Raw genomic sequence first — 9,972 nt, forward strand, 5'->3', positions numbered from 1 at the left:
CACTCTGTCCCTCCACCTTCTGCTATGACAACAGCGTCCCAAACAGGAACTACTCCTTTATTCTGGACCTGAGTGGGCAAGATGAGTGGTGGCCTGGGGAGGACACAGAATTCACAGCAGTCAGGGATGAGAAATAAACAGGTTCTTTCATGATCTATCCCCGCAGAGAGAACTGATTTTAGCCACAGCCGCTGGCTCTGACAGCTTTCTTGCTAACATTGGCAAAATCCTATGCTGGACATGGTTCAGGGAAGTGCCTCTGTCCGGGTTCCGTCTGGAATTTTCTATTGTCATCTGAATTCCCTGTACTCCACACCACTATATGAATTCTTTTGTTGGCATGCTTAATATTAACCTCTGAGTCGTCTTGCAAATCCTCAAAGTTGAGGGTTGAAATACCAAAACGTCAGCAACTGGCTCTCAATAAGCTAATTCTTAACAACATGGAATATATCACATCTCCCTGCACAGAGGGCTTCACCGCCGTGGCTGCGCTGCAGGCCACCACTATGCCCGAGTCCCGACATCCTCTCCACGCCCCCACTCTAAGCACGCTGCAATCGGCTTTGTGTGCCTCCATGGGTCAGTGGCAGCATAAAATAGTGTTTATTTGCTTCTACTTTGTGGTAGCAGAATAAAAACAATAAAATCCATTGAGACCATGCTTTTCGGGCCCCAGTATGCCCTCCATGACATTTCCTGTATCACATTATCAAGGATCTCTATGGAAAATGGGATTTTATTGCTTAACCATGCCATGTCCCCCACTGTGCCCCTCCAGTGACCATACATCACTGTCAGAACAGACCTGTGAGTCCAGATGGGTGGGGAAAAGGGGTGGCTGCTGACTAGCTCACTGTGGGTTTCACAGTCCATCTGAGTTCTGTGCCGACGGTTGGTGAGTGACCTACTTTTCACTTAAAAATGCCTGGATTTTTACCACATCAACTTCCAGATTTTTTGTGGACATGAACTAGCATGCTAGAGATAGTGTGAGCAAGGGATGAAATTCTTTCAAGGAAAAGGTTTGCAGCTCAGTTGGGAAAAAGATAATCAGGGGGAACCAGACTGAGTTCCAGATGTTTCTCTCCTTCCAGCTGCTGCTGTTTGATACTGAATGCTCCCAACAAAGCCCATGTGATAAAGGTTTGGCCTTCAGTGAGTTACTGTTGGGGGATGGTGGGACTTTTAAAGGCGACCAGGAGGGATGTGCTATGCCATGAGGGGTGTGCTTTTGGTACCAGCTGCTTCCTGTCTTTGGTTCCCTGGTCGTGAGGTAAATGGCTTTGCTCCGGCATGTGCTGCTTTACCTCAGGCCAAAGCAGTGAGGCCAGTTGACCATGGATGGGAAACCCGAAAATCGAATGCAAACACCTTTCTCTGTATGAGCAGACTGTCTCAGGCACCAACAGACGGCTACCACACCTACTCTGCCGTCTCTGTGAGATGGAGGCTGCTCACAGCTCTGACATCCAGAGGGATCTGAGGGATCTGAGGTCCTCTTCTGGTCTCCATGGGCATCAAGCACACACATGGTGCACAGACATGCACAGACATACACCCTCAAGCCTAGGAGGACTCTATCCCCAAATCCTCAGGTCAGCAAGGAGCCGATGGGCACTGAGAATGCCCATCAGGCAGTATGGAGGGAGCTGAGGTCACATGGGCAAATAGAGGGCAGCTGAGAGGTAGAAGATGGGGCCAGAGCCATGTTCTGAGAATATGAGACCAAAATGTCAACCTACTGGTCTTACCAGGAAGAGCTATTGCCACATAGTTCAAAAGGAGACACCAAGGGGTATTACTCGGCCTCTTTAGTTCACCAAGTTGGTCTGTCTCAGATTTTTCAATCTGTTTTCTCCAGTGCATGGTAAGCCTGCTGTTATTTCTCTTCATTTTCCCTTCTCAGGGCCAGATCAGTGGCTAATGCCATTAACTTTATTTCATAGAAAACAAAACCAAAAACCAGGACCCGTGTAAGAGGATCAGGCAGCAACTCCTGAGGCCCTTTCAAAGCTGATGAATCACACAAAACGATCAAATGACCAGAGTGTTTCTGGAATGCATTAGTCGTTGTTCACAGCATTTTGGAAAGCTGTATCATGCAAAGCTACGCCGTGCTGTGACTCATTCTCTTTGGGTCTGTTTCGGGAAGAGAAGTGAAATTAGATAGTGCCTTAGTCTATCTTCTGTTTCTGTAAGAGAATGCTGGAAACTGGGTAATTTATAAGGAAAATGGGTTTGCTTTGGCTCACAGTTCTAGAGACTGGGAAATATAAGAAAACTACAGCATCTGGCATTAAGGAGCTGACTAGGAAGGCGTGAGGCATAGAAGACAACCCAAGTCAAGACCTGGAGGACAGATGAGCACAGGCTGCTGGAGGGGTTTCAGGGTGCTTGGCATCCATGCTTGAGGTGGGAGGAGGGAGCAATGAGGCTGGAGAAGGCAGTGCCAGCTCAAGGAACTTGGCTTTATTCTTCCGGTAAGGAGGGCTGCTGGTTGACCTGATTTGGATTTAGGCAGTTATTGGGAGGAGTGAAATAGTAACTGTCCTTGTTTGTTTGGTTGGTTTTTGCTTTTGTTTTTCAAGACAGGATTTCTCTGTGTAGCCTTGGCTGTTCTGGACTTGCTTTGTAGACCAGGCTGATGTCACATTCATAGAGATCCACCTGCCTCTGCCTCTGAGGTTACAGGTGTGTGTTGGTTTACTTTGGTAAGAACATTTGTATAGAAAACATCTTTAGAGGACAGAGGGCTAGTCCCGGGAGCAAGGGGAAAGCCATTGTGCCACGCCCCTGGGAAAACTAGGTTCTTTAGGCTTGGGTTTCTCTGCAGAGGCAGAAGACCGGTATTTGTGTGGCACATACCTGAGTCACTCCACAATGCCTCAGTGGGACTTGGAAAGCAGAGACAATGGGAAAGTGTCCTGGCTTGCCATGCTGGCAGCTAGAAAGCCAAGTCTTGCATATCTGTCCATATCCACGAAGCTCCTAGCATTCAGGTTCCTTGTTGGTTTTCATGCAGTGTAAAACTTCAGATTCCCCCTCGGTTCTCAGACTCAAGGTTCTCAGACAGCTCTTGCTGCTCCAATAGTTTTGAGGCTGTTGTGATGATCCAAGTGAGCAGCGGTGAGTTTTATAAACAAGTGTGTAAAAGTAATAGACCCCAGAAATGCCAGAAATATTTAGAGAATTTAATAAACTTGTGTCTATATAAGAGTCTATGAGGCAAATATTATCAGTTCATCTTAAGGGCACAGACTCAAAAGCCCTAAGATGTGTGTGTGTGTGTGTGTGTGTGTGTGTGTGTGTGTGTGTGTGTGTGTGTGTTTGTGTGTGTGTTTGTGTGTGTGTGTGTGTATTAGTTAGCAAACCAGTGCTGTGGCTATAGCGTGGACCCAGATTGCTTTTTAGCATGAACAAGGAACTAGGCTTAAGTCTTCACATTGCTGGGAAAAGACAAACAAACACAACAACCTTTGAAAAGTCTTGCAGACTGTGATTAAGTAGGCTTCATCCTAGGCTTATTTGATAGATAAAAACCAGTTGAGGTATTTGTGGTAGTTTTTCATTGTTGTGACAAATTCCCGATAGAAGTGATTTAAAAGGAGGAAAGTTTTGTTTTGGCTCCCGGTTTCAGAGGTTTTTTTGACCACAGTTACTTGGTTCCCTTGTTCCTGTGCCCATGGTCAGGTTCAACATCATGGCAGCAAGTCTGCAGTCAGGCAGGCCCGCTCACCTCATGATGGGCACAGAGCAGAGGGAGTGAAACAGTGTAGTCAGAGCCAAGGCACTCCCTTCAAAGGGTCTCTCTGGTGATATTTCTCCAACCTGTCTCCACCTCCTATAATTCCAGCATCTCCCAGCAGGCTCTTCAGAGTCTGAGCCTGTGAAAAGCCCTTTATTAAGTCAGATTCCCCTGAGCTCTGGAAATGTCCCGAGGGATGGGCCTGAAAATGTGCTGTGCTAATCTGAGTGTCTCTCAACCTGATCAGGCCAACAATCAAGATAGTCCCAGTGTCCAGCCACACCAGCAAGCTGAAAAGGAAAAATGTCATGTGATCATTCCAACAGCAACATAAAAAGCGTTTGACAACTTCCTTAAATCATTAAAGAGCATTAACCAAAAGTCGAGAGCTTGTGACTACTCGCTGTACTAGAAGCCTTAGCTAACACAGTAAGACAAGAAAAAAAATGAATAAATGGCATAGGAATTGGAAAAGAAGAAAAGACGGTCTTCGAAGACAGCATGATCGTGTGTTTAGGAAATCCTAAGGAATCACTTAAAAGCCTGGACCTAGTGCACGAGCTAGCAGGCCGCAGGCTCGAGGTCGAAAGCCTCCTTTTGCTCGGGTCCACACTTCTGTTCCTGCATCGCCTTACACTGGCACAGCTCCTCATGTGGTGGTGTCATAACTTGGTCTGTCGGCTCTTCCAGGTCCTCGAGAGCAGGAAGAAGCAGGTCTCAGCCTCTCATTCAGTGCTCAACACCTTCCCCACCACACACAAACTCCAAAGTTCTCTGCGCATGCATATTCATGAAGTGAGTGGGTTGGGCTTCTCCTCCAAAAACCCTTCTGGTAAAAATCTCCTCACTAGCTGTTTCACAACCGAAGTTCTTCCTGCAGAAAAAAAGGAGAAATTTACATTCTATCTTGGGTCACTTCTCTTTTGAGATATGTTACTTTATTTAAACATGTATTTAGAAGTGTCCAAAACCTGGGATTAGACAATATCTGCTCATCTGTTTTTATCTAATTATCTTAGGGAACAGAAAGAAAGCTATCTTAAGTCAGCCCCCAGTTTATAAGACAAACACGACATAATACCACACCTGGATTCTAACAATGTTTCAGTCCTTGTGTTAACAAAACGCTTTTCTGTAACCTCATGCTGACAGTAAATTACTGCTCAGCTCCATGCCAGATGAGCTGCCATATGGGCTGACAAAGAACGGCACTGTTACAAAAGACAGAAATGAAGATCACGAAGCAACACGTGCAGGGGTCTCAAAGATGCAGGCAGACAGAGAATGGCATTAGTGTACAGGAAGGAGATGGACAACGAGGATAGGACTATAAGGCATTCTGCAATAACCTTGTTCATGGATGCCTTGCCTACAGAGCCAAACCTGTCTGCTGCCCTCATAGAAGCCTTTACCTTGGAATAGCAAGGCCATGACACTAGAGAAGAAAGAGTGTACATGACAGGAGAGTAGCTGCTCTTTGGAGAACAAACCACTTCATAACAGCATCATGCTTCCTTCTGTTGATGATTCACCTCCAAAGGAGAGCAAGGGGCTGGAGAGGTGACTCTGCAGCTAAGAGTGCTGGCTCGTCTTCCAAAGGACCCAGGCTTGGTTACCAGCACCCACATGGTGTTTTACAACCATCCGTATCTCTAGGTTCAGGGGATCTGAGGTCCTCTTCTGGTCTCCATGGGCATCAAGCACACACATGGTGCACAGACATGCATGCTGGCAAAACACCCACACACATAAACAAAACCTTCTTCCAAAAAGTCTAACAACCCAGTCTTCTCTGTGTAGCCCTGGCCATCCTGGAACTCACTCTGCAGAGATCTGCCTGCCTCTGTCTCCCAATGCTCCAACACCATCTGGCTCTCCCTCACAGCTTAATCTCACTTCTAGCCCCTTTACCTAGAGTCGCTTTTTCAATACTTCTGTTGCAGTACTGACTGAGCACAGAAGAAAACTAGCTCATCTCCACACTACTGGGTAATTTTTCTATGCAGTGGCCTGAATAGTATTATTGTTAGGCGTGGGCAGAGTGCAGTGCCCAGTATCCTCTTCCCCCAGGGCTAGCTGCATGTGCTGAGCAGAATGTTCTCAGGAGAGGGCCGAGCACTCTCCAGTAGCCACATCCCTGACTATCAGTAAGCTAAGCATGTAACTGGCAGAATTTAATAAAAATGTGGCTATTTTTGCTGTATATGCAGGCCACTGGCTAACCCGACCACATCCTAAACAGTCAGAGAACAGAAATGAACTTTATGGACATTTCAAAACAAGAGGATAATAACAAACACGAACCTTTTCCTCATTTACATAATAAAATTTCATCTTAGTCCATCCATCATGAATAGGATAGTTGGCTTTTCAATATATATTGGTTCAGCTGGTATGCTGTCCGCTGTGTCCTTGAGAATGGATAGTTTCGCTTGTAAATTTAGAGCAAGGATTAATTCTCTAGCTTGAGCAATATTGACTCAAAGTTTAAAAAAACAAAAACACCATTTAACAGAAATTAAGCAGTTGATCTGGGGGTTTTCTTTGGGCAGGATGCTGGCGTAAACCCAGATCCTCACTGTGTACTTGCACACACTGCGCCACTGAGCTGCACCCGGGCCAGCGAATGATGCTCCAACACTGCTTAACTCCCTTATGCTGCAACCCACTGCTTCAGAATGTAAAAAGGACCTCCCATCATGAAGCCATGAGGCTCCTCAGAGCCCCCATTTGCATTTTCTGTTAGCATCAATTAGGAAGGGTGGCCAACGGGTTTGTACAGCACTGATTTATTTAGAGAGTGTCATATGTTTGAGAACTGCCTTGGCAAGGAACTGTGCTAAACAGAGATACACGCTGCATGCCCACTGGGCTCACATTAAAGGGAAAAGACGCAATAGGGGTTTACCTCAGTGGGGTGAGGCTTGATGTTTTCCAGATGGTTGACTCCACCAGTGAGCTCAATAGAAATCTCTTCAGAAAAAAGATGCTCAAATATTAAATAAGCAATGCATATACACCAAGCCATGATCTGCTACATTTCTTTACATCTGGGCTGGGAGTGTCTCCCGTCCCTAGCTGCAGATGGGGTGGTCTTCTCTGTCAGTGGGAGGCCCCATTAGATTTCCCATTAGGAAAATCATTTTGGCAGGGTAAGTTCTAGAACACTGTCCATAAATAGATGCAGGGGCTTTTCTTGGGGGATGAGAATAGGGGGAAGAGAAGAGAGCAGCAAGAAAGAAATGTTATCCTCTCGTGTGTGAATGAAGCTGAACCTGAGAGTGGGCATTTCGTTCTGCAACTCAGGAAAGGTCCGTGAGCACACAGGAAGCATGAGAAGCCGGTGAAATGAAGATCCTTCAATTGCTCAGAAATGAGCCAGCCAGCCTCCAGAGAGCCAGCGACAAAATAGGGGATTATGAAAAGGAGGAGCAGGACCAGCCCTTTGGAGGTCAGGGACAGGCTACACAATGCTTTCTTTCAGGCACATAAAAAATACCACACCTGTAATCACAGCACTTGGGAGTCTGGGACCCCTGGGCTGCTCAGTGATGCCCTGGAGATCTGGGTAAAATCCAGATTATCTGTTTTGCTTTGTCTCTGTGTGTGTGCAGATATACACACACGCATGAGCACACTCACACTCACATGGAAAAGAGTTGGCAGATGGCAATCTGGAGGCCCCCAGGAGGAGGCTGGTAAGGCCCCAGCCAGCCCCGCCCTCCCCCCCCCCCCCCAGTACCTGCAGCATGCTCTTCTGTGCTTCTTCAGGAGTTGCTGTCATGCTGCTGAGTCAGATTTTGGCTCAAGTTCATAGAATGCCCAAGGCCAGCTAATAGTGTCATGACATCAGGGTTTGTCCCAGGCACTGTCAGGCCTGGTGAGGAGCTGTCAGCTACTTCAGCTCGGTGGTGTACACATAATCGTGTTTTCTTCAGCCACAAAGAACAAAACTGTGTCGTTTTCAGGATAATGAGTAGAACTGGGGGTTAGCACATTAGGTGAAGAAGCCAGATCCAGAAAGACAAATCCATGTCTTCTCTCATATGTGGGATCCAGGCCATATGTGTGAGTGAGTGTGTGTGTGAGTGTGTGTGTGTGTGTGTGTGTGTGTGTGTGTGTGTGTGTGTGTTGCATGTACATATGTATAACATGAAGCAGAAGGGAAGGAGCAAGAGGGAGAACACACAGCCAAACACACTTGGACAAAAATGTCATTAGAAAGCCTATCACTTTGCATTTTTATAGCTTATAATCATTTAAAAACAGAAACTGTGTGGATGGAATGCGTTTAATAAAATTATTATGCATTAGATTTTTAAAAATTAAGACATACTTTGGGTGTTTTGTTTTGTTTTGTTTTGAGACAGGTTCTCTCCATGTAGCCCTGGCTGGCCTGGAACTCACTATGTAGACAAGGCTGCCCGTGAACTCACAGAGCTCTGCCTGCCTCTGCATCCCAAGAGCTGGTGCTAAAGGTGTGCCCAGCTAAGACCTGTCTTGAAGCCTGCACTCTAGAAGTAGTTCCCAGCCTTCCTTAAGACAAGGACTGTGAGAGCAGATGTCAGTCTTTGGGTGATAGCTTTTGTGGTGTTGACCCAGGAGAGCAGAAGTCAGTCTTCCGGTTGTAGCATTCACAGTGTTAACCAGCCGGGAGCAAATTAAAACCGGATGATGTTGAGAAAGGCAAGAAGATTTCTGTTCAGAAGCATGTTCAGGGCCACATGGTGGAAAAGGGAGGCAAGCATGAGACTGGACCAAATCTCCATGGTCTGTTTGGGCGGAAGAAAGGTCAAGCTGCTGGATTCTCTTACATAGATGACAAGAACAAAGGCATCACCAGGGAGAGTATACCTGAGGGAGAATTTGGAGAATTACAGAAAGCACACCCCTGAAACAGAAGTGATCTCCCCTGGGATTAAGAATAAGGGGAAAGGGACAGACCTAATAGATTACCTTAAAAAGACTGCTAGTGATAATTACAAACAAATGTCTCGTGGCTTTTAATGTGTACCATAATTTAATTCATACACACAGAATTCAGATCATGGATGGCTAACAATGCTTTTGTTAGACGGTCCTGATTTAAGTAAAATGGACTTGTAGTATAGTGGGTGTGATTTAAAAACAACAACAAAATACAAGACATAGTAGCAGTTGAAACAGAAACCTCTGGAGCTCCTGAAGCATCACGGCCATGTATGAGAAGAGATGTTCTGATTTGCATGTTTAACAAATACCCCAGCGGTGTTTAGTGCTAGAGTTTACAATCCCGGAAGGTTTTGGAACAATATGTGTCCTCCTCAGTGCTTCAGTGACCCAGTGGTTCAGGAAGTGTGCAGTGGAGCATCTGAAATTTCAGAGCTCCTGGGGAAATCTCAGAAGGACACAGGGGGCTCGTCAGCATGTGCTGGAGCTCTATTCCTAATCTTTGGGGTCAGGACACTTGGCTTCAAACTTGAGATTTCCTGTCTCTTTACTCGTGCATCTCCGGGTGATGCACTCGATGTCTTTGAGCATTACAATATGATTTGCCTCCTAAAATTATTTTGATAATTAACAAGCTGATTTTGTAAACCACTGGAATATTACAAGTGTTCGATCAATTTTACTTTCATTATTATTTTTGGGTGTGCCCCATGCTAACAACCGGGACACAATGAATAAGATGCAGCCTCATGCCATTGGGACAGGTCCCAATGTGCAGAGACACACAGAAACAGGCCATTAGGTGATCCGTAGAATTCCATAGAATTTATGGAAGCAATATGAACTAAGCATACAGAGCTCAGGTGGCTGACTCCAACCCCAGCCCCCATGACCTTCAGCCCATTACTGTCAGTTCATAAAATGGCTCAGCCTCTTTGTCTGGAGGTAATGTACTCTAGAAGATGGGGTAGCTCAGCTATAGAAATTGGTTACCCATTGGCCAGGTGCCTGTCTGTGTTCCCATCATCTTGGACCAGTCTCTGGATGAAGGCGATAGTGGGGATGTGCATTGAGGGGTGCTAGGCATCAGGAGAGGGAAGCGGACTGAAGGAAAGAAGAAAAGAAAAGGGCTCTAGCTCCTCATCAGGCCACCTCTTCAGCTCTGTTTGAAGAATCTTCTTGATCTGAGAGGAGGAAAGTCAAAAGAACATAAGCTCCATTTAGTAACAGTTCTGAATATTGTTCAGACTTTAGTAAGACCAATGAAACCTCAGTTAAAAATGCAATCGATGAAG

The 9,972-nt window shown here is 45.9% G+C and overlaps 1 pseudogene; it reads left to right on the plus strand.

Annotated features, from left to right (window-relative positions):
• Positions 1–443: 443 nt before the first annotated feature.
• LOC110554713 (cytochrome c-like) lies at positions 444–8,755 on the plus strand (annotated as a pseudogene).
• The last annotated feature ends 1,217 nt before the right edge of the window (positions 8,756–9,972 follow it).

This window comes from Meriones unguiculatus, chromosome 6 (genome assembly GCF_030254825.1).
Source record: "Meriones unguiculatus strain TT.TT164.6M chromosome 6, Bangor_MerUng_6.1, whole genome shotgun sequence".
NCBI lineage: Eukaryota > Metazoa > Chordata > Mammalia > Rodentia > Muridae > Meriones > Meriones unguiculatus.